This window comes from Mustelus asterias, chromosome 15 (assembly GCF_964213995.1).
Source record: "Mustelus asterias chromosome 15, sMusAst1.hap1.1, whole genome shotgun sequence".
NCBI lineage: Eukaryota > Metazoa > Chordata > Chondrichthyes > Carcharhiniformes > Triakidae > Mustelus > Mustelus asterias.
Window position 1 is genome coordinate 19,635,627 of NC_135815.1, and position 26,818 is coordinate 19,662,444.

The 26,818-nt window shown below is 47.4% G+C and overlaps 1 non-coding gene across 1 annotated transcript; it reads left to right on the forward strand.

Annotated features, from left to right (window-relative positions):
* Positions 1-17,640: 17,640 nt before the first annotated feature.
* LOC144504985 (U2 spliceosomal RNA) lies at positions 17,641-17,839 on the forward strand. Its single transcript, XR_013499751.1, has one exon. It is a non-coding gene; the product is annotated as a U2 spliceosomal RNA (small nuclear RNA).
* The last annotated feature ends 8,979 nt before the right edge of the window (positions 17,840-26,818 follow it).

Here is a 26,818-nt window from a genome sequence, read left to right on the forward strand (position 1 = left end):
CTTATGAGGAAAGGCTTGTATCCCCTTAAGTTTGGAAGAGTAGGAGTAAACTAGCGGAGTGCCACAGGGATCAGTGCTTGGTCCTCTGTTCTTTGTGATTTTTATTAATGACTTAGATGAGGGGGCTGAAGGGTGGATCAGTAAATTTGCTGATGACAACAAGATGGGTGGAGTAGTAGATGAGGTGGAGGGCTGTTGTAGACTGCAAAGAGACATAGATAGGATGCAAAGCTGGGCTGAAAAATGGCAGATGGAGTTTAACCCTGATAAATGTGAGGTGATTCATTTTGGTAGGACAAATTTAAACGTGGATTACAGGGTCAAAGGTAGGGTTCTGAAGACTGTGGAGGAACAGAGAGATCTTGGGGTCCATATCCACAGATTTCTAAAGGTTGCCACTCAAGTGGATAGAGCTGTGAAGAAGGCCTCTGGTGTGTTAGCTTTTATTAACAGGGGGTTGGAGTTTAAGAGCCGTGGGGTTATGCTGCAACTGTACAGGACCTTGGTGAGACAACATTTGGAATATTGCGTGCAGTTCTGGTCACCTCACTATAAGAAGAATGTGGAAGCGCTGGAAAGAGTGCAAAGGAGATTTACCAGGATGCTGCCTGGTTTGGAGGGTAGGTCTTATGAGGAAAGGTTGAGGGAGCTCGGGCTGTTCTCTCTGGAATGGAGGAGGTTGACGGGAGACTTAATAGAGGTTTATAAAATGATGAAGGGGATAGATAGAGTGAACGTTCAAAGACTATTTCCTCGGGTGGATGGAGCTATTACAAGGGGGCATAACTGTAAGGTTCATGGTGGGAGATATAGGAAGGATGTCCGAGGTAGGTTCTTTACTCAGAGAGTGGTTGGCGTGTGGAATGAACTGCCTGCAGTGATATGCAGTGATATGCAATACTCCAAGTGCGGCCGCACCAGAGTTTTGTACAGCTGCAACATGACCTCCTGGCTCCGAAACTCAATCCCTCTACCAATAAAAGCGAACACTCCGTACGCCTTCTTGACAGCCCTATCAACCTGGGTGCCAACTTTCAGGGATCAATGCACATGGACACGGAGATCTCTCTGTTCATCCACACTACCAAGTATCTTACCATTAGCCTAGTACTCTGTAATCCTGTTATTCCTTCCAAAGTGAATCATCTCACACTTTTCCGCATTGAACTCCATTTGCCACCTCTCAGCCCAGCACTGCAGCTTATCTATGTCCCTCTGTAACATGCAACAACCTTCCGCACTGTCCACAACTCCACCGACTTTAGTGTCATCCGCAAATTTACTAACCCATCCTTCTACGCCCTCATCCAGGTCATTTATAAAAATGACAAACAGCAGTGGCCCCAAAACAGATCCAGTCGGTGCATACCTGGTGGGCCGAATGGCCTCTTCTGCACTGTAAGGATTCTATGATTCTATGAATTCTCCGTCAATTGTGGACAATATTTCAGAGTGCTTAATACAATGCCTTGAAATGAAGCAGCCTGATTGTTCTAGGAACTTAAGTTGCCAGGAAAAAGATCCTGAAAGAATATCAGTGGCCAATGAACTATGCTGAAGCTGTGATCAGCTCTGCAAGAAGAACTACAGAAGCAATTTACTCTGTCACAGCCCGATAGCTCAAAGGTACAAGATTTGCCCACAATGTGCATTGGACCAGACACATTCTGGATAATCGTATTCAGAAAACTATGAACGGTGTTCAAAGGAACTGTCACCATGCACATTAAAAAACATCTTTACGTGCAACAAACTGCATTTGCTTCATTTAGCATTCCTTAAAAAAAATTTTAAACATTAAAATTAGAGCTTGCTGGAGAACAATGGAGTGATAATAAAACTATCATCTTTCTGGTGGGCTTCAACTGATGAAAAGAACAGAATATTTTTTGAGTCTTTTGGCAGATATTTGAACCCACGATTGAATGAAATCCTTGGAGTTATTCCCATGTAGCCACTTGCTTTCATTCTGTTTATGCCGTGTTGTTCAGTCAAGGTCACTTTGTTCAACTTTCTTTACAGTTGACTGATATCATTTTCTTCTATTCTTTAACAGGATCTGAGCATTGCTGCCAATTTTGATTGTGCATCCCTAATTGCCCTTGAGAAGATGGTGGTGAGCCACTTAAGTGGATTGCTGGGCCAATTCAGAGGGCAATGAAGTGTCAACCGCATTACTTTTTTCTTGTTCATTCGTGGGACATGGGCGTCACTGGCTGGCCAACATTTATTGCCCTTCCCTAGTTGCCCTTGTTCAGAGGGCAATTGAGAGTCAACCTCATTGCTCTGGCTCTGCAGTTACCTGTAGGCCAGACCAGCTAAGGATGGCAGATTTCCTTCCCTGAAGGACATTAGTGAACCAGATGGGTTTTTCTGACAATCGACAATCGTTTCACTGTCATCACTAGATTCTTAATTCAAGATTTTTTTATTGAATTCAAATTCCACCATCTGCCATGGCAGGATTTGAACCCAGGTCCTCAGAACATTAGCTGAGTTTCTGGTTTAATAGTCTAGTGATAATACCATTAGGCCATTGCCTTTCCTATGAGTCATATAGTGGCCAGACCAGCTAAAGATGGCAGATTCTCTTCCCAAAAGGACATTAAAAACCCAAATGTGTTATTACTGCAATCTGGCAGTGTTCATGGTCAACAGCACTAATATTGTACTTGCTTTTTATTCCAATTTAATTAATTAACTCAATTTACATTCTCCCATTGCCTTGGTGGGTTTTGAAATGTCTCTGGATCATGAGTCCAGGTCTCTGGTTTATTAGCCCAGTGCTGCCATTCCCGCTATTGGATATCTGAACAATCTTATCTGCACATCTGCACAGTTGATATCCAATGATGTGGGCACAGTGGTTAGCACTGCTGCCTCACAGTGCCAGGGACCAGAGTTCAATTCCAGCCTTGAGTGACTGTCTGTGCGGAGTTTGCACCTTCTCCCTGTGTCTGCGTTGGTTTCCACTGGGTGCTCCGGCTTCCTCCCATGCTTCAAAGATGTGCAGGATAGGTGGATTGGCCATGCTAAATTGTCCCTTAATGTCCGAAAATATGCAAGTTAGGTGGATTAGTCATGGAAAAATGCATTGGGTTACGGGAGGGTTGGGTCTGGGTAAAATGCTCTTTCAGAGAGTCGGTGCAGACTTGATGGGCCGAATAGCCTCCTTCTGCACTGTAGGAATCCCATGTGATTCTATGAAGGATTAATAACTGTAATGTGGTCACTACCGGTTTCAGTCACAACTAACTGAGGAGAATACAAATTAGTCGCTCATATTCTAAAGTAAAATATCATGTGGGTGGGGAAATATTAATTATTCAGTTATGGATCTTGTGTAAACACCATTAAATCTTTCTCGAACAACTCCTGGAAAGCATTTGTAACTCTCATTAGAATGGAGCAAATAGGGTGAAATTAAATCTCAATTAAAATAGATTCCAAAACACATTTGTGTCAGACTGTTTACCATGTACTTTACAGTATAAGCATTAGAATAGCATTAGGTTGTAATGTTCTCTGAACAAACGGTAAACATTCCCAATTTATTAAACAGTGCTACTGTCACACTCTGGGCCCGATTTTACCAAAACTTTGCACCCGTTTTCGGGCCCGAAATCACGGTAAAGTTGGGCGTCGGGCCTTTAACACGGTCTGCACCCGATTCCGAGCAGATCGTGGCTTTACCGACACCCGATTCGCATTTAAATCGACTTAATGAACCGCACGCCCAACTCTACCGCCAAACCCACTTTACCGTCTTCTGGCCCGATCCAGTTCCGCACTTTTAACGACTTGCTAAATAAAAGTCTGAAGTCGTCCCTGCAGCTTCCGAAGAGCGGGCTCAGAGCCTGCAACGGCTCTCTGACCCAGGTCATCCTCTGGTTGGGGGGACGGCGGGGAGGAGGAGGGGGGGGGGGTGTGACATTTCATCCTCTGGGGGGGGTGGGAGAAGTGGGGGTTGTGACGTTTCATCCTCTTGGGGGGTGTGGGAGAAGGGGGGGTTGTGATGTATCATCCTCTGGGTGGGGGGGTTCCGCTGCCAGTCTGCAGCCGATCCCTCCTCCCCACCGGAGGAACGATTCCCTCTGCCGGAGTGGCCGCATACTTCAAACACCAAGACTGTCATCATTCACCTTAGTGGAACGCAACAGTGCCACACTTTCTTTGCACCATCTGTTCAGGGCACTGATGCAGAATGAAACGACCAGGGTAAATGCCAAAGACTAAGTAGATTTGTGATATGAATCATGTTCATCCCGAAGGAGTAAATAGAAGGATAAATAATCTTGAGTTATTCATTTGGATTTGAGTTGTCTCTTGGCACCCCGGCGATGATGGTGTGGTTTTTTTGCACTGCTGAAGCATCTTTACATTGATAATTCCCACTGCTTGTTCAAGTTCACTCAGTTGACCAGCAGAACGCTGAGGTGAATGATGACAGTCTTGGTGTTTGAAGTATGCGGCCACTCCGGCGGAGGGAATCGTTCCTCCGGTGGGGAGGAGGGATCGGCCGCAGACTGGCAGCGGAACCCCCCCCCAGAGGATGATACGTCACACCCCCCCTTCTCCCACCCTCCACAGAGAATGATACGTCACACCCCCTCTCCTCATCTCCCCCCCTCCCCCCCCACCCCACCCCCCGACCAGAGGATGGTCGTCAGAGAGCTGCTCTCTCCGCTTTCTGCTTTTTTTATCTTTCGCGCCTGGGCGCACTCTGTCAGATTTTTTTCGAACTGCACATGCGCAGTTCAGAGCTCCGATCAGTCCACCAGCGCTAAGCTCCTCCCACAGTGCGAATCGGACCGGAGCCGGCAAAACGCGTATGGGCGCGCTGGAAAGAGGATTCCAGGCGCGGATCTATTTGATGCCCGGATTCGGCACTTAGACTCAAAATGGTAAAATTCCCCCCTCAGTATTGTATTTGTAACGATACTTTTTCACAGATTTCATCTGCCTAAGGGAGGACTCCACCGGCTGGGGTGATTCTCCACTCTCACTCCCAATTGGCCCCTCGAGTCATGTGATCCTTACTCTGCTGTGTTGCCCTTCAAGAAGCCATCAGCACAAATCACCGCAGGAATGTTTCATTCAAATTGGCCCCGTTCAGTACCATCAAAGTCTGACACGTGATCTCTGAGGGAAGCCGAAGGATGGAAACCTGATCCTTGTTTTTCCAAAGACAGGATCTGAGGAGAAGAGAAGCAGGGAAAAGAGGCAAGAGAGGAGGAGGAAGCAAAAGTATGGCTGGGGGAAAAAAGGGATATTCGTGATAAGTTGTCAATTCTGAGGGAGATTCACAGGCCATGAACGATGTGATGAACACTGCCATCAGTTAGCAGAGAGCATAGGGAATGAGAAGTAATGCTATTCTCAGGAATGTATTACTGAAGATCTTGGAGGTAGAACTGTAGAGGCCATAGGAGGGATTTAGGTTGGTGACAATTATTTTAGAGCCACTTCTCTGCAGATGGTGAAACTGAGTGAAGATATGAAAGAACACACAATGAGAATCATAGAATCCGACAGTACAGAAGGAGGCCATTCAGCCCATCGTGTCTGCACCAACCACATCCCACCCACACCCTATCCCCATAGCCCCATGCATTTACCCTAGCTAGTTCCCCTGACACTAAAGGGCAATTTAGCGTTGCCAATCCACCTAACACGCACATCTTTGGACTGTGGGAAGAAACCGGAGCATCAGGAGGAAACCCACGCAGACACGGGGAGAAAGTGCAAACTCCACACAGACAGTGACCCAAACCGGGAATCAAACCCGGGTCCCTGGGGCGGTGAGGCAGCAGTGCTAACCACTGTGCCACCGTGCCGTCCCTGCGGTCCATAACATTCTAGATGATGTGTAGTTTCTTGAGGGTGGGAATGGGAAGCTGATTGGGAATATATTGGAGAAAAATTGTCCCCCAGTAGTGATTCATGCTGGTCTCCAGCTGTGCCCGAAGTTCGGAAGGTCCCGGAAGCTGGTGGAATCCGGCGTCAAACAGGCTATGCATATTCAAATACTGCTTTAAATATGCTAATCTGCCTCACACCCTTTCTGGCTGTGTAGAGCGACCATTCTGATAAGGGATTAGCACAAAGTTGGCACGCTGCCTGCATTGCATTGAATGATCATGGTCATGCGTGTTACATTTTCCCTTCCAAACTGTTTTCAGGGCTGTGTTTTAGGGCTCGAACCTTCTGAGCTTAGTCTGAGGAGGTAGCCAGGGGTCTGGAGATCCAGAGCTGTTTGCCAGAGGATGACTTTCGTTATGTTCCTATTAAACTGATGAATGTTTTGACACATTGTTACAACGCAGAGGTTAATCCCCTTTGCCTCGCATGGTAATCTGTTAAAGTGTTTGGGAAGGTATTAACTGTTCTATCTTAACATTTATAGGTTCATTAATATAAAGACCAGACACTCGCTTTAAGTGAATAATTAACAAATTATTTCATTCAACCAACCAGGAACTTTAACAAAATCAGTAACATCTTAATTAAAAGATGGTTCAACTGAAATGCAGTTCAAATAATGACAAGGACCATTCAGTACTAAAACAGTAACAACAGAATGTTAGTCACTTTCAAAAAACTATATACAACCAGGCTTGATGGAACTCAGAAGCTTTTGGAGTTCTTCTGTAGTTGTCTGCTGTTTGTAAGCGCTGCCTGATTTGGTACATTTTGCTGGCTAGAGGGTGAGTTATCTTAAAACCGATCTGAAGCTGGCAGAGTTAAGAACTAACTGCTCCAGTTGAACGAATTGTGTTTAACTGCCTTTAACTGCTTCAGGTGGTCGGGCCCTGCTTCTGGTTGAACCCGTGGCTCAACCCCTGGTGGAACTGAACTGAAGGCAGTTGAGTTCCTCTTTTATATTCCAGATGACCTCTGCATTCTCCACATCAGGATTGGATTGACGCTGACAATAACAGAAAATTCAAATCTCATAGATTCCCTTTAACTGAGTGTCTTCTTTAAACTCATAGGGCCCGATTTTACCATTGCGCCGCGCCCGTTTTCGGGTGCGTAAACGTGGTAAAGTCAGGTGAGAGGCCATTAACGCGATCCGCACCCACATCCGTGCAGATGGTCACTTTACCGAAACCCGGGAATGGCGGCGATCCACTTCACGCCCAAAACAGGCGCAACGGCGATTTAAATACATTTGCATGCATTTAAATTGAATTAATGAACTGCCCGCCCAACTTTATCAGCATTTCCCCCTTTACCACCGCGTTTGCCGATCTGGAACCGCGCCGTAATGGACCTGCTAAATAAAAGTCTGAATCGGGCGCTCCAGCTGCTGAAGAGCGAGTTCAGAGCTTCCAACGGCTCCCTGACTCAGATCAGTGGTGGGGGAGTGGAGGAGGGAGGCGGGTCAGAACATTCTCTCTGGTTGGTGGGGGGAGGATGGGAGGGAGGCCAGATCGTTGTCTGGTGGGGGTGGGGAGGAGAAGGCAGGTCAGATGTATCTCTGGTGGGAGTGGGGTGGTGAGTGAAGCCAGACCATTCTCTGGGGGGGATGAGTGAGGCCAGATCATTGTCTGGGGAGGAAGGGGAAGGAGGGAGACGGGTAAGATGTATCTCAGGCGCGGGGGGAGGGGGGGGCAGATGGATCTCTGGCGGGGGGGGGCAGACGAATCTCTGGTGGCGGTGCGGGGGGGTGCTGGGGGGTCCATTGCCACTCTGCGGGTGATCAGTGGGGGGAGGGGGGCAGGGGTGGCGATAGGTCTGGGTAGTGGGGGGGTGGATAAGGGGGACAGTGATGTCTGTGGGTAGTGGGGGGGGTGGATAAGGGGGACAGTGATGTGTGTGGGTAGTGGGGGGGGGTGGATAAGGGGAACAGAGATGTGTGTGGGTAGTGGGGGGGGTGGATAAGGGGGACAGTGATGTGTGTGGGTAGTGGGGGGGTGGATAAGGGGGACAGTGATGTGTGTGGGTAGTGGGGGGGGTGGATAAGGGGGACAGTGATATGTGTGGGTAGTGGGGGGGGGGTGGATAAGGGGGACAGCGATGTGTGTGGGTAGTGGGGGTGGGGGTGGATAAGGGGGACAGTGATGTGTGTGGGTAGTGGGGGTGGGGGTGGATAAGGGGGACAGTGATGTGTGTGGGTAGTGGGGGGGTGGATAAGGGGGACAGCGATGTCTGTGGGTAGTGGGGGGGTGGATAAGGGGGACAGTGATGTGTGTGGGTAGTGGGGGTGGGGGTGGATAAGGGGGACAGTGATGTGTGTGGGTAGTGGGGGTGGGGGTGGATAAGGGGGACAGTGATGTGTGTGGGTAGTGTGGGAGGGTGGATAAGGGGGACAGTGATGTGTGTGGGTAGTGGGGGTGGGGGTGGATAAGGGGGACAGTGATGTGTGTGGGTAGTGGGGGGGTGGCTAAGGGGGACAGTGATGTGTGTGGGTAGTGGGGGGGTGGCTAAGGGGGACAGTGATGTGTGTGGGTAGTGGGGGGGTGGATAAGGGGGACAGTGATGTGTGTGGGTAGTGGGGGCGTGGATAAGGGGGACAGTGATGTGTGTGGGTAGTGGGGGGGTGGATAAGGGGGACAGTGATGTGTGTGGGTAGTGGGGGGGGGTGGATAAGGGGGACAGTGATGTGTGTGGGTAGTGGGGGGGTGGATAAGGGGGACAGTGATGTGTGTGGGTAGTGGGGGGGGTGGATAAGGGGGACAGTGATGTGTGTGGGTAGTGGGGGGGGTGGATAAGGGGGACAGTGATGTGTGTGGGTAGTGGGGGGGGTGGATAAGGGGGACAGTGATGTGTGTGGGTAGTGGGGGGGGGTGGATAAGGGGGACAGTGATGTGTGTGGGTAGTGGGGGGGGTGGATAAGGGGGACAGTGATGTGTGTGGGTAGTGGGGGGGGGTGGATAAGGGGGACAGTGATGTGTGTGGGTAGTGGGGGGGGTGGATAAGGGGGACAGTGATGTGTGTGGGTAGTGAGGGGGTGGATAAGGGGTACAGTGATGTGTGTGGGTAGTGGGGGCGTGGATAAGGGGGACAGTGATGTGTGTGGGTAGTGGGGGCGTGGATAAGGGGGACAGTGATGTGTGTGTGCACCCTCGCTCCCGCTTGTCGCTCCCAGGCCGCTTTCTCCGCTTTCTGCGGCTCGGGAGCGATCTGACACGGGCGCGCTTTTTCAAATTTTTTCAAACTGCGCATGTGCAGTTCAGAGCTCCGATTGTTCCGGCAGCGCTAAGCCCCGCCCACAGCGTGAATGGGACTGGAGATATCTGAATGCGTATGGGGGCGCCTGACAGCAGATTTCTAAGTCGGATCTGCATTACGCCCAGATTCAGCACTTAGAATGAAAATGTTAAAATCGGGCCCATCGGCTAACAAAATGCAAAAACTTGCAGTACCAGTTACCAAGGCAACCCTGAGGCTTGGTGCTTGAAACAAATGTTGCAACTTAGAGCCTGGGTGTACTCTGCATTTTAAACATCTCAACATTGACGCAACCCGCTTTTGAAGGAACCACACACTGTTGTTGCCCCTCTAGTATTTTACATTCTTTACATCTTTATAAACTCAACTTCTCAACTCACGTCCAGGTCTGAATTCAGCGTCAGGTCATTCTTGAGCATCTCCAAGCTGTGGTGTAAGGCAGCAGGTTGTCAGCTGATAGTGTGCAGTGTACAGTGACCTCCTTGGAAGAAAATAAACCATCAATTAAAGGGAAAGAAGGTGTTAGATTTTGTTTTCCTTTTGTGTGGTTGCAATGGCTCAGCTATTGCCTCCATCAAAATGGAGAACTCCAGTCTTACCATAATGCCATCTGATTCTGAACAATGCTGCCATTACCGCACCTGTAACAGTTGCCAGTTGCCTGTCAAAACCGCCATTTTGTTTTATTCCTGGGACATGCGGTTCGATGACTGGCCAGTATTTATTGCTCATCCCTAATTGCCTGAGGGAAGCTGAGAGTCAACCCACATTGCTTTATTTCTGGAGTCCCACGTAGGCCAGATCGGGTAAGGATGGCAGATTTCCTTCCCTAAAGACAGTAGTGAACCAGATGGGTTTTTTCCGACAATCGACAATGGATTCAAGTTCCACCATCTGCCGTGGCGGGTTCAAACTCGAGACCCAGAACGTTAGCTGAGTTTTTGGATTGATAGTCTGGCGATAATACCACTAAGTTAGTGCCTCACTGTAACCATGTGACGGTGCTTGATTCACTCCATTGGGTTTCTTTTGTCACACCTGCTACTCTCAATATGTGCAGCCCGCTGGAGAACCCCTGGTTCGCGGCAACGCAAATTTACATGAATAAAACAATGTGGACACAAGGACAGTCTCAGTGAAGCGTCCCCTTCCACAAAGGCAATCAGTCACTTGGCAAACTGGTAGAGTCCAACCATTACTGATGCATTTTGATGTGACTTGATCTGATCTGCATGGTTTGCTCTGTGCATGATGATGCCAGTCAGTTCATCTTTAACTTGAAACCCGATGCCATCCGCTCGAAAGATTGAGTTAGAAAAAGGGATGGTTCATTCTTTCTTTATGCATCGTTATCAGGATGTGTGTTCCTGCAGAATATTGCAGAATTCAAAAGGCAGCACAGTGGTCAGCACTGCTGCCTCTCAGCACCAGGGACCCACGTTCAATTCCGGCCTCAGGTGATTGTCTGTGTGGAGTTTTGTACATTCTCCCAGTGTTTGCGTGGGTTTCCTCCAGGTGTTCCGGTTTCCTCCCACACTCCAAAGATGTTAGGTTGATTGACCATGCTGGCTTGCCCATTAGTGTCAGGGGGGTTAGCAGGGTGATTATGTGGGATTAAGAGGATAGGGGCTGGGTGGCATTGTTGTCAGTGCAGGTTCGATGGACCGAATGGCCTCTTCTGCACTGTAGGGATTCTATTCTATTTTATAATTCTCCTATCCTGAATAGCCAGGATAATGTTGCCAATAAATGGCAGGTTTGTCATATGAGGGGAGACTAAGTCAGTTAGGATTGTATTCATTGGAGCTTAGAAGAGTGAGAGGGGACCTCATAGAAATTTGCAAAATTCTAACAGGGTTAGACAGGGTGAAGTCAGAAAGAATGTTCCCGATGATGGGAGGAGTCCAGAACTAGGGGTCATAGTTTGAGGATAATTGGTAAACCTTTTAGGATTGGGGTAACGAGAAATTTCTTCACCCCGAGAGTGGTGATGTGTGGAATTCACTACCACAGAAAGTAGTTAAGGCCAAAACATCGTGTGATTTCAAGAAGAAATTACTTATAGCTCTTGGGGCTAAAGGGATCAAGGGATATGAGGGGGAAGGGGGGGGATCAGGATATTGAATTCGATGATCAGCCATGATCAAAATGAATGGCAGAGCAGGCTCGAAGGACCCAATGGCCTACTCCTGCTTCTAGTTTCAAAGTTTAACAAAAAGGGCACCAATCCTCATCGGAAACTGTTTGACATTTTGTTCTTGGATAAACTAAAAGGTTGTGTCATGATGAAATATGTTGTGAGTCAGTTTTTGTTATTCTGTTATGTCCCTTCAAATAAATGAAATGTTTCCAAACATAATCTCATGGTGATGGTGACCCATCCTTCAGAGAGAAAGGAGCAGATGTTATTTTACAGGCCTGTGTTTTAGAAAGGTGACTAACATCAGGATCATCCTGCCATCAACCATCCAGTCCCAAGTTCTGGAATTCCTTCCCCAAAGCTCATTGCCAACATGTAATTATTATCTGGAAAGTCGGCAGCTTCAGCGAAAGTAATTTAATTAATGGCCGCCAATTTGATTGAAGTCGCATCGTTCTTTTGTAGTTAGTGTGCTGCGGGACCTCACAGAATGTCAGTGCTGTAAAACGATGTAACGATGGTTACTTTGGATAAAGAATTACAATGGGATTCTATTTCGTTACAGATTCTATCTAATCATGGGATTACTCATAACTTTGTGGCTGCTGGCGAATGAACACAGAAGGTTCTGATTTATTGTGCTGGGTTTTATGTCACCGCTACATTGAGGAATCCTCTAAGGATGTTGTTCCCGAGCCTCCTCTGATCAGCAACAACTTTTTATTGATAGAACACCCTTAATGTAGTAAAAATTTCCAAGGTGCTTAACGGGAGACTGGGAGGTGAATTCTCCCCCAAAGAAAGTGTCATAACGGCGGGAATAATGGAGCGATCCACATGGGTGTATCAGGCACACTCAGCATTGCAATCTTCCACTCAGTCACTTTTTTGGAGAGTTGGGAGTTCCGTGCCCGTACTAGAGGGGGAGCAGGGGGTGGGGGGACGGGGAGGGGGGGTGGTGGGCAAGCACAATGGTCTTCAGACCATTCAGGCACAAGGTTGCCCCAATCTCACTGTGCACTGGGACAGCCCCCTCCCGTCCTCCCTCCAGTGACATTGGAGCCACCCCCCACCCCTGCTCATTGCTCGCATGTACCCCCATACCTTCCTCGACATAGGTCATCAGTATTGTGTCATTGGGGCCCTCTCGATGGGTCCCTCTGCCCGACCCCCAACATGCCTCCCCGTCAGAGTAGCAAGGTGGCACAGTGGTTAGCACTGATGCCTCACAGCGCCAGGAACCCGGGTTCGATTCCCGGGTTGGGTCACTTGCCTGAGGTTTGCACATTCTCCCTGTGTCTGGTTTCCTTCTACATTCCAAAGATGTGCGGGTTGGGTGGATTAGCCATACTAAATTGCCAATTAGTGTCAGGAGGTTGGTAGGGTAAATAAGTAGGGTTATGGGGATAGGGTCTGGGTGGGATTGTGGTCGGTGCAGACTCCATGGGATGAATGGCATCCTTCTGCACTGTAGGGTTTCTATGATTCCATCATCACTGCCTTCATGATCCATCACCGCATGACCCCTCCCTCCCTCCTCACATAGCCCCCATCTATCATGGCCCTCACTCAGGCCCCACCCTGTTGGCAGAGCCCCTAGACACTGGAGATGCCCAACTGGCACACCGGTGCTGCCCAAATGACACCAACAGTGTGCACAACTGGAACTGCCATGATGCCTGGTGGCGGCTGCCGGGGTGCCAGGTGGGCACTTCCCAATGGGCATTGTCTGGCCATGCACTCCTCCCATTCCCCCGGGGACTTCAATGACCTCCGAACCCCCCTGGCATGACCATCGTGCCAGATTTTCATGTGGCAGTCAATGGTGGTTCACTCCATTATCGTGCCGCGCCCAAATGCCGCTGAATTCCGCGTGCTGGGATTTGAATAGGCTATGCATATTCAAATGCTACTTTAAATATGCTAATTGGTGCCATGCCCTTTCTGGGCACAATCTGGTTTGCGCCATTAGGTAGGGGCAGAGAGACTCGCAAACTCTTTGGCGCTGGGTGCAAAAGGGGTTTTTAGGCTTGCACGCTATTCTCTGGGACTGGCGCGATCTACTAATGGCGCAGCAAGGTCGGAGAATCACCCCCTCTATATATTCAGGTAAAATCGGTACCAAGCCACAGAAGGTGTGGGTAGGACAGGTGACGAAAAGAATATTCAAGATGGTAGCTTTTAAGGAGTGGTTTTAAAGTGACGGGAAAGATGGTGAGATTTAATGGGGGAATTCCAGAATTTAGGGCATAAACAATTGAAGACATGACATCGATGGTGAGGTGACGCAGGGTTGTAGGCCTCACGCTGCATGGTTAGAGAAACAGGGAGAAATGAGGAATTTAAACATGACTATCAGAATTTGAAATTCGAGATATTGACAGACAGGAAGACAATATAGATCAGCAAGAATTTAAAAGGAGCTTGTAATAAAGGTAATACAGTAATTAATGATGGGCGAGTTTAATCTTCGTACGGATTGATCACATGAAATTGGCAAAACTAATCTTAAGTTCATGAAAGACATTTAAGATAATTTCCTTGAACCAATCATGGAAGAAGCACTTTTAGATCTTGGCTTGTGTAATGAGAAATGACTAATTAGTAAGTTCATAGTCAGGAATACTTTGGGAAAGTTGATCATAACATGTTTGAATTTCACATTGAGTTTGGGAGTGACATACCTAAGACTGAAATTAGAATGTTCAACCTAAACAAAGCCAATTACATGGGTTTAAGGGGAAAGCTAACAAAGGGAGAATGGGAAATTAGATTAGAAAGCATCGTGGTAGATAAGAAATGGTGATCATTAGAAGAGAAAGTTCATACTTCTCAATGCATATACATTCTATTGAGAAATAAAATCTTAATGGGCAAGGTGACCCATTCATGACAAATTAAATGAGGTAAGCATGAATAGCTGTTTGGTAGTACAAAATTTGAGTATTGCTGAAAAAGACATTTTGTCAAAGCTTTTCATCTTGCACTCATCAGGACAATCGCAAGAATACCAATGTCAGGGGAAATCGCAACTTTATACTGTATGACAAGAGAGTGCTGATTGGTTGTCTGATTGGTAGAGGCGTTGGAGAATGCACCAGTTAATAGTGACTGACAGTTAACTCCCAAGCATTGTTTGAACATTTAAACCATGCAGCTTGACTCTGGTTGGTCAAGGCATTGCCCTGAGGAATGAACCAGCTCACTTACTTTGTTTAGCTGAAAGTGTGTTCTTTCTGTCTGCAAAAAAAACAGGGCCCTCTGCATGAATGTACGTAGCTTCCAGTGCAATGTGTCACTGTGAGCTCAACTGACAATATTAAACTGGCTGTCAGTGCAAATTTGAGCACACCGAGGATTATTTAGCAAATGTTGCCCGATTGCAGGATTTTATCTAATGTTGTACGTTGTGTTTTGCCATTTACAAGCACAAGATGACTGGGTACGATCTGTACCTTGTCTGTTGTGAACAGCAGAAGGGACATGCTGCTTGAAACGATCTGCCGCCATCAGTCTTTGGGACTTTTGCAGCCATCATACCCAGCATCGCACTGGCACTGGAATTCATATATCACATTACACATATATAGGATAGGCAGAGTGTCTTTTGGGCTTGACAGCAGCATCCTGTTGGTGGTCAATTCCACTCAAATTGGTAATGTATCTTTTTTGAGGATGCAACTAACAGGGTAGATAAAATGTGGCATATTTGGATTTTGAAAAGGCATTTGATAAGGTAGCACAGGAACGTTTGTGGCATAACAAAAGCGGTAGGAATGTATGACCTGCCAGCGAGTTTGCAGATGGGGGGGGAATGTGGCCCATAAAATTCCAAATGTGGCATTCCCGCTGCCCTCCCAGCCACCCACGACCTGTCTGCAATTTTACAGTGGGCTCAATTCTTCAGCTGGCAGGAGATTTTCAGGGGCAGGGTAGAAACCTGGCAGGTCACCCTCCTTGGGCGGGGAAGGAGAAGCACCTCTCTCAAGTGCCCCCTTTCCACATTGGCCGCACCCCCTCTCCCAGATTTGCACCCTGGGGGTGCTCCCTCCATCCCTGGACTCTCCATCGAGACCCCCGGCCCAGTTTCCCACATTCCCCTTGGCTTCCTCCCTTCCCCAACCAATGGGAGACTCCCTACGCTTTCCCAATCTGGGCTCCGGGTCTTGGGATTTGAGGACTGCTTATAATCCCGGACCAATGGCTGCAGTTGGCACTGCTGGGACTACAGAGAGCTGCTGGCCAATCAGATTGGCTAGTAGTCTGAAGTGGGACTTCTGCCTAACCAAGCAGCAGAAGTTCGACCTCCAGTCAAGGAATGCCCCTTGGAGCTACAGGGCTGCTGAGATTGGTGAAGATATGTTTTCCACTGATTCTTCCAGTGCCAGGCTGGGGAACTCTGCCATCCTGAAAATCCTGCCCAAGGGATCCAACTAGTCCTAGAATCCTCAACTGTCAGAAATGGTTTCTCCCAATCTACCCTATCTGATCACCTCATAACTTTGATCAGAATCCCCTCTTAACCTTCCAAATTCCAGGGAATACAGCCCTCAGATCCTGAGAGTGCTTGACAGGATAAATGCTAGAAGGTTGTCCACTAGATATCATGGTGGAAGGATAAGTTGCTCTTTTCAGACTGAGATGAGGGGAAATTTCTTCACTCTTTATTTTATTCATTTGTGGGACATGGGCGTCGCTGACTGGCCAGCATTTATTGCCCATCCCTAGTTGCCCTTGTCCAGGGGGTAGTTGAGAGTCAACCACATTGCTGTGGCTCTGGAGTCACACGTAGGCCAGACCAGGTAAGGACGGCAGATTTCCTTCCCCAAAGGACATCAGTGAACCAGATGGGTTTTCCCGACATTCGACAATGGTTTCATGGTCATCAGTAGATTCTTAATTTCAGATTTTAAAAAATGAATTCAAATTCCCACCATCTGCTGTGACGGGGGTCTTGATGGAGAGGCCAGGGGTGGAGGAAGCACCCCCAGGACGCAAACCTGGAAGATGGGGGTGCGGCCAATATGGAAAAGGGGACACTTGAGGGAGGCACTTCTTCCTGTTCCCCAGAACATTAGCTGAGTTTCTGGATTAATAGTCCAGCAATATTACCACGAGGCCATTGTCGCAAAGTTGCTGTAAATCCTTGGAATTTTCTTCCTCCCAGCCCCAGGGTGTAGATTCAAGATTTGAGATTGGGGGGAATTTAGACTCCAAGAAAATCGAGGGATATAGCAACAGGACGAGGATCAGCCATGATCTTATTAGATGGCAGAGAAGGCTCGAGGGGCCGAATGGCCCACTCCTGCTCCTAGTCCTTACATCCTTTTGTGGGGAAGCCAGGAACATCCATAGGATGTTTGTCAGCACATATCAGCTGTAACAATATTTTACAATACATAGGAGAGGTCAGATCCCTGGAACCATAATAGTGGATGAATAGATTATCCACTTTTAGTGGCTAATTTCAAACTCGTCTGGTTGGGCTCCAGAGTGAATGCCTCAGGTTGTGTTTTTATATGAACCAGCCAGAAAATAAAGAAAAAGGAGGGGGAGGGGCGGGGGGGGGGGGGGGTGGGGGGAATGAGCAGTAATGAACTCACTCACTTTGTTGTGGTTGAACCTTGCTACATTACCACTGGGATGCAGACCAGTGAGAGCCCTGGAAAGAAATCACCTGGGCTGTTCCCTGGTGCGCACCAGCTGAAGTAGAAATCATAGAAACCCGACAGTGCAGAAGGAGGCCATTCGGCCCATCGAGTCTGCACCGACCACAATCCCACCCAGGCCCTACCCCCACATATTTACCCGCTAATCCCTCTAACCTACGCATCTCAGGACTCTAAGGGGCAATTTTTAACCTGGCCAATCAACCTAACCCGCACATCTTTGGACTGTCATTTAACAGTATTTAACAGTCATCTTCTGAGCGCTTTGTGTTTCATCGAAGAAACCATTTAGTTATTTGCTCGTGAGATGCCACTTTTTCAGATGCAAACTTAAGATCAGGAAATAGGTTTGTGCATTCAAGACAAGAGCGGTTCAGTTCCCGTAGGAGAGTTTTATTCCATTTAAATTAAATGAAAATCCCAGGATGAAGATTCAAGTCGATTCGAATGCCATGTATACTGAATTTCAATGAAGAGTGCAGCATTGCTATTTACCACATGCAGTGCCGTGAGGCTATAGATTTCAGTTTAGGCAGAGGTTAGAGTGAATTAAAAAGCTCCCTGGTCTGGGTACCTTCCAGTTTGTTTTCAGGAATTCAACATCAGAAAAGACACGTCATCCTGCCCATCTTCTCTCTAATTGATCAAGAGTAGAGGCCTTCTCGGCCTTTTGGCTAAGATCAAGTGTAGTATCGATGTGCTGCACTTGGTTGAAGTCATGAGGTTACACTGAGGCTTCATTTGAAGCAATTTTTTAAAGCGGCATCTCGGCCTTCTGGCTAAGATGCAAATGAGATCAAGCCTTAGAGAAGGTGCAATGCCTGCTCCAATCAGCTTGGATCATGTAGATCAAGCCCAAGACGGGAAGTGGGATGCCTGTGTTGTCAGCTTGGAGCGGGAATGTCTCACTTGCTGAGTCTTTGAATTGGACTTTGATTGGATTGAACTGGATATAAACAAAATGATCAAGTGTAGTAGTTGCTGTTCTGCACTTGATAGAAGTCAATGAGGTTTCATTTGAAGCAATTTTTAAAAACGCCATCTAGGCCTTTTAGCTAAGATGAAGCTCACATCAAGCATTGGAGGGGGTGCAATGCCTGCTCCTATCAGCATGGATCATGTAGATCGAGCCCAAATGGGCAACCTGTCTTGTCTTGTCTGTCTGATCGGGAGTTGGATTGGATTTTGATTGGATGTAACTTTAAAAAAAAATTGGTCAGAAGGCAGGGCAATAATTGCTTGTTTTTAATTCATTCGTGGGAAATGGGCGTCGCTGGCTGGCTGGGCCAGCATTTATTGCCCATCCCTAATTGCCCTTGTTCAGAGGGCAGTTGAGAGTCTACCCTATTGCTGTGGCTCTGGAGTCACATATAGGTCAGACCAGGTAAGGATGGCAGATTTCCTTCCCTAAAGGACATTAGTGAACCAGATGGGTTTTTCCGACAATCAGTGAGGTTTCATGGTCATCAGCAGATTTTCAATTCCAGATTTTTTTTTATTGAATTCAAATTCCACCATCGGCCGTGGTGGGATTTGAACACAGATCGTCAAAACATTAGCTGAGTTTCTGGATTAATAGTGCAATGATAACACCACTCGGCCATCGCCTCCCCACGCTCTGGTAAGGAGCAATTGCTGGACACGTCGCTCAAAGAGATAAGCAGGCCGGCATTCAAAGAACAAAGAACAAAGAACAAAGAACAATACAGCACAGGAACAGGCCCTTCGGCCCTCCAAGCCCGCGCCGCTCCCCGGTCCAGGATTGAATCCTGAATCCAGGATCCCCGCCCAATTTTCCAGCCTATCTACATACCAATATCCTATCCACCGAGCTGTCCCTCACAGCTACGATGCTTTGTTCATTACAACCTATTAACTTACCCCCACCCCCCCATTCCAGACCATGTGATCTCCAGGGAGAGGCAAAAACCCAGAGTGAAAAACCCCAGGGCCAATATGGGGAAAAAAAAATCTGGGAAATTCCTCTCCGACCCCCTGAGGCGATCGAAACGAGTCCAGGAGATCACAATGGCCCCGATCGGAAAATGCTTCCCAGGAACAATTAGCCCGCGCCGCTCCCTGGTCCAAACTAGACCACTCTTTTGTATCCCTCCATTCCCACTCCGTTCATATAGCTGTCTAGATAAGTCTTAAACGTTCCCAGTGTGTCCGCCTCCACCACCTTGCCCGGCAACACATTCCAGGCCCCCACGACCCTCTGTGTGAAATATGTCCTTCTGATATCTGTGTTAAACCTCCCCCCCTTCACCTTGAACCTATGACCCCTCGTGAACGTCACCACCGACCCAGGGAAAAGCTTCCCACCGTTCACCCTATCTATGCCTTTCATAATTTTATACACCTCTATTAAGTCTCCCCTCATCCTCCGTCTTTCCAAGGAGAACAACCCCAGTTTCCCCAATCTCTCCTCATAACCAAGCCCCTCCATACCAGGCAACATCCTGGTAAACCTCCTCTGTACTCTCTCCAAAGCCTCCACGTCCTTCTGGTAGTGTGGCGACCAGAACTGGACGCAGTATTCCAAATGCGGCCGAACCAACGTTCTATACATCTGCAACATCAGACCCCAACTTTTATACTCTATGCCCCGTCCTATAAAGGCAAGCATGCCATATGCCTTCTTCACCACCTTCTCCACCTGTGACGTCACCTTCAAAGATCTGTGGACTTGCACACCCAGGTCCCTCTGCGTCTCTACACCCTTTATGGTTCTTCCATTTATCGTGTAGCTCCTCCCTACATTATTCCCACCAAAATGCATCACTTCGCATTTATCAGGATTGAACTCCATCTGCCATTTCCTTGCCCAAATTTCCAGCCTATCTATATCCTTCTGTAGCCTCTGACAATGTTCCTCACTATCTGCAAGTCCTGCCAGTTTTGTGTCGTCCGCAAACTTACTGATCACCCCAGTTACTCCTTCTTCCAGATCATTTATATAAATCACAAACAGCAGAGGTCCCAATACAGAGCCCTGCGGTACACCACTAGTCACAGGCCTCCAGCCGGAAAAAGACCCTTCCACTACCACCCTCTGTCTTCTATGACCAAGCCAGTTCTCCACCCATCTAGCCACCTCCCCCTTTATCCCATGGGATCCAACCTTTTTCACTAGCCTACCATGAGGGACTTTGTCAAATGCTTTACTAAAGTCCATATAGACAACATCCACGGCCCTTCCTTCGTCAACCATTTTGGTCACTTCTTCAAAAAACACCACCAGGTTCGTGAGGCATGACCTCCCTCTCACAAAACCATGTTGACTATCGTTAATGAGTTTATTCCTTTCTAAATGCGCATACATCCTATCTTTAAGAATCTTCTCCAACAACTTCCCCACCACGGACGTCAAGCTCACCGGCCTATAATTACCCGGGTTATCCTTCCTACCCTTCTTAAATAACGGGACCACATTGGCTATCCTCCAATCCTCTGGGACCTCACCTGTGTCCAGTGACGAGACAAAGATTTGCGTCAGAGGCCCAACTATTTCACCTCTCGTCTCCCTGAGCAGCCTTGGATAGATTCCATCAGGCCCTGGGGATTTGTCAGTCTTTATATTCTCTAACAAACCTAACACTTCCTCCTTTGTAATGGAGATTTTCTCCAACGGTTCAACACTCCCCTCCGAGACACTCCCAGTCAACACATCCCTCTCCTTAGTGAATACCGACGCAAAGTATTCATTTAGGATCTCCCCTACCTCTTTGGGCTCCAAGCATAAGTCCCCACTTTTGTCCCTGAGAGGTCCGATTTTTTCCCTTACAACCCTTTTGTTCCTAACGTATGAATAAAATGCCTTGGGATTCTCCTTAATCCTGTCTGCCAAGAACATTTCGTGACCCCTTTTTGCTCTTCTAATTCCCCGTTTGAGTATTTTCCTACTTTCATTATACTCCTCCAGAGCTCCCTCCGTTTTTAGCTGCCTGCAAAGACGAAACGGAAAAGATTCTGCAATACATTTCAGAAGTACTTCACTGGATGTAAAGCATTTTAGGATTGCCTGAATTTATGAAAGATGCTATATAACTCTATCTAAGGTGGTTCATGGAATTCCCAGGCTGCACGCCTTTTCTGGGGCCAAGGGAATTCCGTGTTCCCTTGTCAGATTGTCAGAGGTTTAAAGTTTAAAGTTTATTTATTAGCATCACAAGTATGCTTACATTCACACTGCAATGAAGTTACTGTGAAAATCCCCTAGTGGCAACACCCCAGCACCTGTTCGGGTACACTGAGGGAGAATTTAGCATTGCCAATGCACCTAACCAGAAACCGGAGGAAACCCATGCAGACATCAGGAGAACATGCAGACTCCACACAGACAGTGATCCAAGCCGGGAATCAACACAGGTGAGTGAGGGTGAAATGGGGACATGGGAATGGGGTCTCCTGAGAGGCAAGTAGCAGTCGGGGGGGAAGAGCAGGGGCATGTCTTGCAGGGGCCCTCCCTTCCCGATGATAGTTCCCACTGACTGCCTGATAATAATGGACCCCTTCACCCCACGAGGCCACAGACAAATCCACCAGGGATTTCTGTGCGGCTTCCAGGAGGCACGGAGGAGCCGCCGAGTTCCATTCAAATCCCGAGCCATTAAATTCTAGTGGGCTTCTGGATAATCGCCTTTAATTGGCTGGTTTAATGAGACTAACTCATTAAGTTAGTCTCAATAACTTAATGAGTTAATGAGACTAACTCATTAGTCCTGGAGCAAGTGGATGGGATTCCTGCATTTGTCCATTCCCAATCCCAACTTAATTTGGAGCAGTTCTCCCAACGTCTGAATCCAGTACTCCCGTCGGATTCTTCTGGATCCCAGGCATCATTCCCATTCCTGCAGGCTCCATTAAATCCAGCTCATCGTGGTCAAGTGACTGCCGGAACCTTTAGATGCCAACAGTCACAAATCCATAATAACTAAAAGTTAAGTTTTCTTTCTCTGGGTTTTCCAGGCTGCCCCCTCCCCACCAGAATTACATTTTTGATTTAATTTATTAAGTTTCCTTTTGATATTTTTTTTGTTACAGTGTCCCACCAGCTGTCACCCCTGTTTTCTTAAAAAGAGTATAACTTTTATCAGTAATGGGTGCGATAGTATACTCTGCACTTACCTGGATGAGTGCAGCTCCAGTAACACTCTCGGCCTTTTGGCTAAGATCAAGTGTAGTCTGCTGATGCTGCACTTGGTAATGGCCACTGGGTTGCATTTGAGCTTCATTTTCATATGAAGCAATTTTTAAAAGCGGCATCTCGGCCTTTTGGCTAAGATGCAAATGAGATCAAGCCTTGGAGAAGGAAGACCTGCGCCTCCTCCAATCAGCTTGGCTCATGTAGATCAGGCCCAAGACAGGGTAAAGGGTCGCATACCCTGTCTTGTCAGCCTGGATCGGAAATGTCTCAACTTGTTGAGACTCTGAATTGGACTTGATTTGATTGAATTGGAAAAGTATTAAAAAAAACACTCAAGAATAGAATCATAGAATGGAATCATCGGATCCTTACAGTGCAGAAAGAGGCTATTGAACCCATCGAACCTGCACCAACTACAATTCCACCCAGACCCTATCCCTGTAAGCCCACATATTTACCTGGCTAATTCCCCCGACACTAAGGGACAATTTTAACATGGCCAGTCAACCTGACCTGCACATCCTTGGAGTGTGGGAGGAAAGTGGAGCACCCGGAGGGAACCCATGCAGACACGGGGAGGAAGTGCAAACTCCGCAGTCACCTGAGGTCGAAATTGAACCCGAGTCCCTGGCGCCGTGAGGCAGCAGTGCTTTTTCAGGATGAAGTAGCTGGCTTGCTTGGTACCCCATCCACTACCCTGAACATTTACTCCTTCCACCACCAAGGCCTGCAATGTGTTCAATCCACAGGATGTACTGCAGCAACTTGCCAAGGCTCTTCCCACAGAACCATCCTATGATCTTTTTGACCTTATTTTCGATGCTTAGCTTCGCGTTTCTCAAACATTATCATATGTGTTGCCAAATATGAATATTTTTTCCAACTCCTGAGCATTGTGATTTTGGTCATGTTTCAGTTCTGTATTCACAAAATGGCACAGGCACACTGATCAAGGAATGGAAGGCCTCAAACTAGGAAAAGCTGACACTTCCAATGAGCTATAGTGTCATCAGTGCGACAGCTTTAACATTAACATTTAATATTGGAATAAAGCCTAGTGACTCACACAATACCTTTTTCAGCATCAAGTGTTACTTCATTATTAATGCAACAAATCAAAGCCCAGCTAAAATGGCAACATGGGATTCTAATGTGCCTGGGATGGTTAAGATTCGCTTCATTCATGTTGGTATATCTTTTTTAGTTGGTGGCATCTTAGATGTTGTGAAGTAAAAAGTGTTAGCTATACCTCTGACTCATCCCTTAGTGGCTCAGGCAACTGCCCTTCTGCTGTAGACAGGGATGCATGGGCTCCAGAGAACAGTAAAGTAAAGTTTATTTATTAGTCACAAGTAAGTCACATTAACACTGCAATGAAGTCACTGTGAAATTCTCCCAGTCGCCACAGTCCGGCGCCTGTTCGGGTCAATTTCAGAATGTGGGAGGAAACCGGAGCACCCGGAGGAAACCTACGCAGACATGGGGAGAATGTGCAAACTCCACAATATCTGGAGCCATCTTGACCATCAGCAACTCTTTGTATTCTTGCAAGTGACAAGCCATCTCATCCTTCAAGTTACCAATGTCATCTTCAAGACGGCCAATGGTATCTTGGGCATTATTTGCCTCCAAAATGTAACTTCTTCATTTTTTGCATTGGGTGCTCAAGAGATTCATTTGTTCCCTTAAGTGCATCAATATCACAGGTCAGTGTCGGGAATCAAATCCAGGTCATTGTAACCGTGAAGCAGCAGTGCTAACCACTGTGCTACCATGCTGCACAGTAGCTATCCCCTTACTATCCTGTCCTCTTTCACTATCACATTCCTTCTCACTGCCCGCATTTGAATAGCATACTGCACCACGGAGCCGTGGTTGGTTTTTTTACTCACCCTGCAGTCTTTCTGCTCACCCACACAGGTAGCAAACACTTCATACCTGTGACACAAAGTCAGGGGTTGAAGCTCCTCTATCACTCCATGCTGATTTCCCATACCAGCCCGACTCACAGTCACACCTTTCTTCCCCTGACCAATGACCCAGCTCTACAGTCTTAAAGTTAAAGTCTAAAGGGTATTCCTGCCTTCTGGAACAGAGGGAGGGATTTTCCGCGCTCGCCTCAAGACCAGAAAATCCCACCCGAGGTCAACGAACCTTTGCATGGTCCTGTCCTGCCCACTATGATTCCCATGGCAGGCGGGGTGGGAAAATTCCACCCAAAGTGTCCAAGTAATTCCATCACCTTTCCTCCCCCCCCCTCCAATCCCACAATCCCACCTCACACTCCTCCCTGAAGCCCCGCAACGTCTGCACTTCAGATTAAAAAGACCAAAACTGACAAACGGGGAAGCTTTTTTTACACATTGAGTGGTTAACATCTGGAATGCATTGTCTGACAGAGCAGCGGAGGCAGATTCAATCATAGCTGCCAAAAGGGAAACGGATAAGCATCTGTTGCAGAGATATGGGGAAAGGATGGAGGCGTTGGATGAGCTAAATTGCTCTTGCATAGAGATGACACAGATTTTATAGAATAAACGGCCTCTTTTTGTGCTTTAACCATTTTATGATTCTATAAACCTAAAGTAAAGTTTATTTATTAGTCACAAGTAGGCTGACATTAACACTGTAATTAAATTACTGTGAAAATCCCCTAGTCGCCACACTCCAGCGTCTGTTCAGGTACACGGAGGGAGAATTTGGCGTGGCCAATGCACTTAACCAGCATATCTTTCGACCTGTGGGAGAAAACCCAGAGCACCCAGAGGAAACCCATGCAGACACGGGGAGAGCGTGCAAACTCCACACAGACAATGATCCAAACCGGGAATTGAACCCAGATCCTGGCGCTGTGAGGCAGCACTGTGCCACCGTGCTGCCCTGACAGCTAACAGTCAACAAATATAAAACAAATTTTTCAGGGCCATTGAGGTTGTTCAGTAGTAATTGCAAGTTTTGTATGCTGTGAAGAACCCAGTTACATCTCGTTCAAAAGGATGCAGCTTCTTCAAGGTTTTTGTCCAATGAGTAGTGGAGTAAAAGTGAAAGTTCTTATCAATCTAGTGATTTCTATTTAATTGCGAACAGCAATGAGATGTGAAAACCAGCTTTGCTTTTGTATGTTTAACTGCAGACTCCAAAACCTGCTGTTAGTTTCAGAGGGTTTTTTTTAAAGTTTATTTATTAGTGTCACAAGTAGGCTTACATTAATATTGTAATGGAGTTACTGCGAAAATCCCCTAGTTGCCACACACCCGCCGCTCGTTCGGGTACACTGAGGGAGAATTTAGCATGGCCAATATATCTAACCAGCACGTCTTTTGGGAGGTGGGAGGAAACAGGAGCACCCGAAGGAAACCCACGCAGACACGGGGAGAGCATGCAGACTCCAGACAGACAAACGGACAACCAAGGCAGGAATATGAACCTGGTTCTCGACACTGTGGGGCAGCAATGCTAACCACTCTGCCACCGTGCCACCCGAGGGGTAATGAGAGATAAGTCTGACAGGTTCTGGGCTCATTGCCACCTCGAAATCCAGGCCAAGGAATCGTAGAATGATACAACACAGAAAGAGGCCATTCAGCCGATCATGCCTGTTGTCTCTTTGACAGAACTATCCAAATAGGTATACATCTGATTCCCAGCTGCAAGAACAGTCCAAGCCAAGTAATGAAGCATAATTAAGCCCTCAGAACCAAAGGTTTATTTTCTCTCTCTTGGTTTGCGCCGGACTGTTCCTTTGTTGGACTAATTGAGTGAACCATTTCTTAGAATTGTCAAGCGTGAGGATGAAAAGGAGTGGAATTAATGCACAAAGTGAGAATGACACAATTTTCAAGGTATTCTTAAGTTAACAACTGTACCAAGCAGCATTCTTTAGAAGCCATATACATTCTTTCTACAAATACATGAATAGGATGGGAATAGAGGGATATGGTCCCTGGAAGGGTGGGGGGTTTTAGTTCAGATGGGCAATGTGGTCGGTGCAGGCTTGCGGGGGCTGAAGAGCCTGCTCCTGTGCTGTAATTTTCTTTCTTCTTTGTTGTTCTTTGTTCTAAATAAAGATCGTCAGTGGATGCATAATCAGCGGATGCAGTGACAATTATAAATCTGGTACTTAACATGAAGCAGCATAACCCCACAGCCTGGAAAACGCCGAGAAAGAAAACTTTAGTTATTATGGATTTGTGTCTGTTGGCATCTAAAGGTTCTGGCAGTGTCATTTGACCACGATGAGCTGGATTTAATAGAGCGTGCAGGAATGGGAAAGGTGCCAGGGGTCCAGAAGAATCCGACAGGAATGTCGAATTCCAACGTTGGGAGAACTGCTCCAAATTAAGTTGGGATTGGGAATGGACAAATGCAGGAATCCCATCCACCTGCTCTAGGAAGGCAGTTAGTCTCATTAAATCAGCCACTTAAAGCCGATTATCCAGAAGCCCATTAGAATTTAATGGTGACCCGGGATTTGAATGGAACTCGACGGCTCTTCCATGCCTCCCGGAAGCCGCACAGAAATCCCTGGTGGGTTTGTCTGTGGCCTCGTGGGGTGAAGGGGTTCATTATTGTCAGGCAGTCAGTGGGAACTATCATCGGGAAGGGAGGGCCCCTGCAAGACATGCCACTGCTCTTCCCCCCCCCGACTGCCTACCCGTCTCTCAGGAGACCCCATTCCCACAT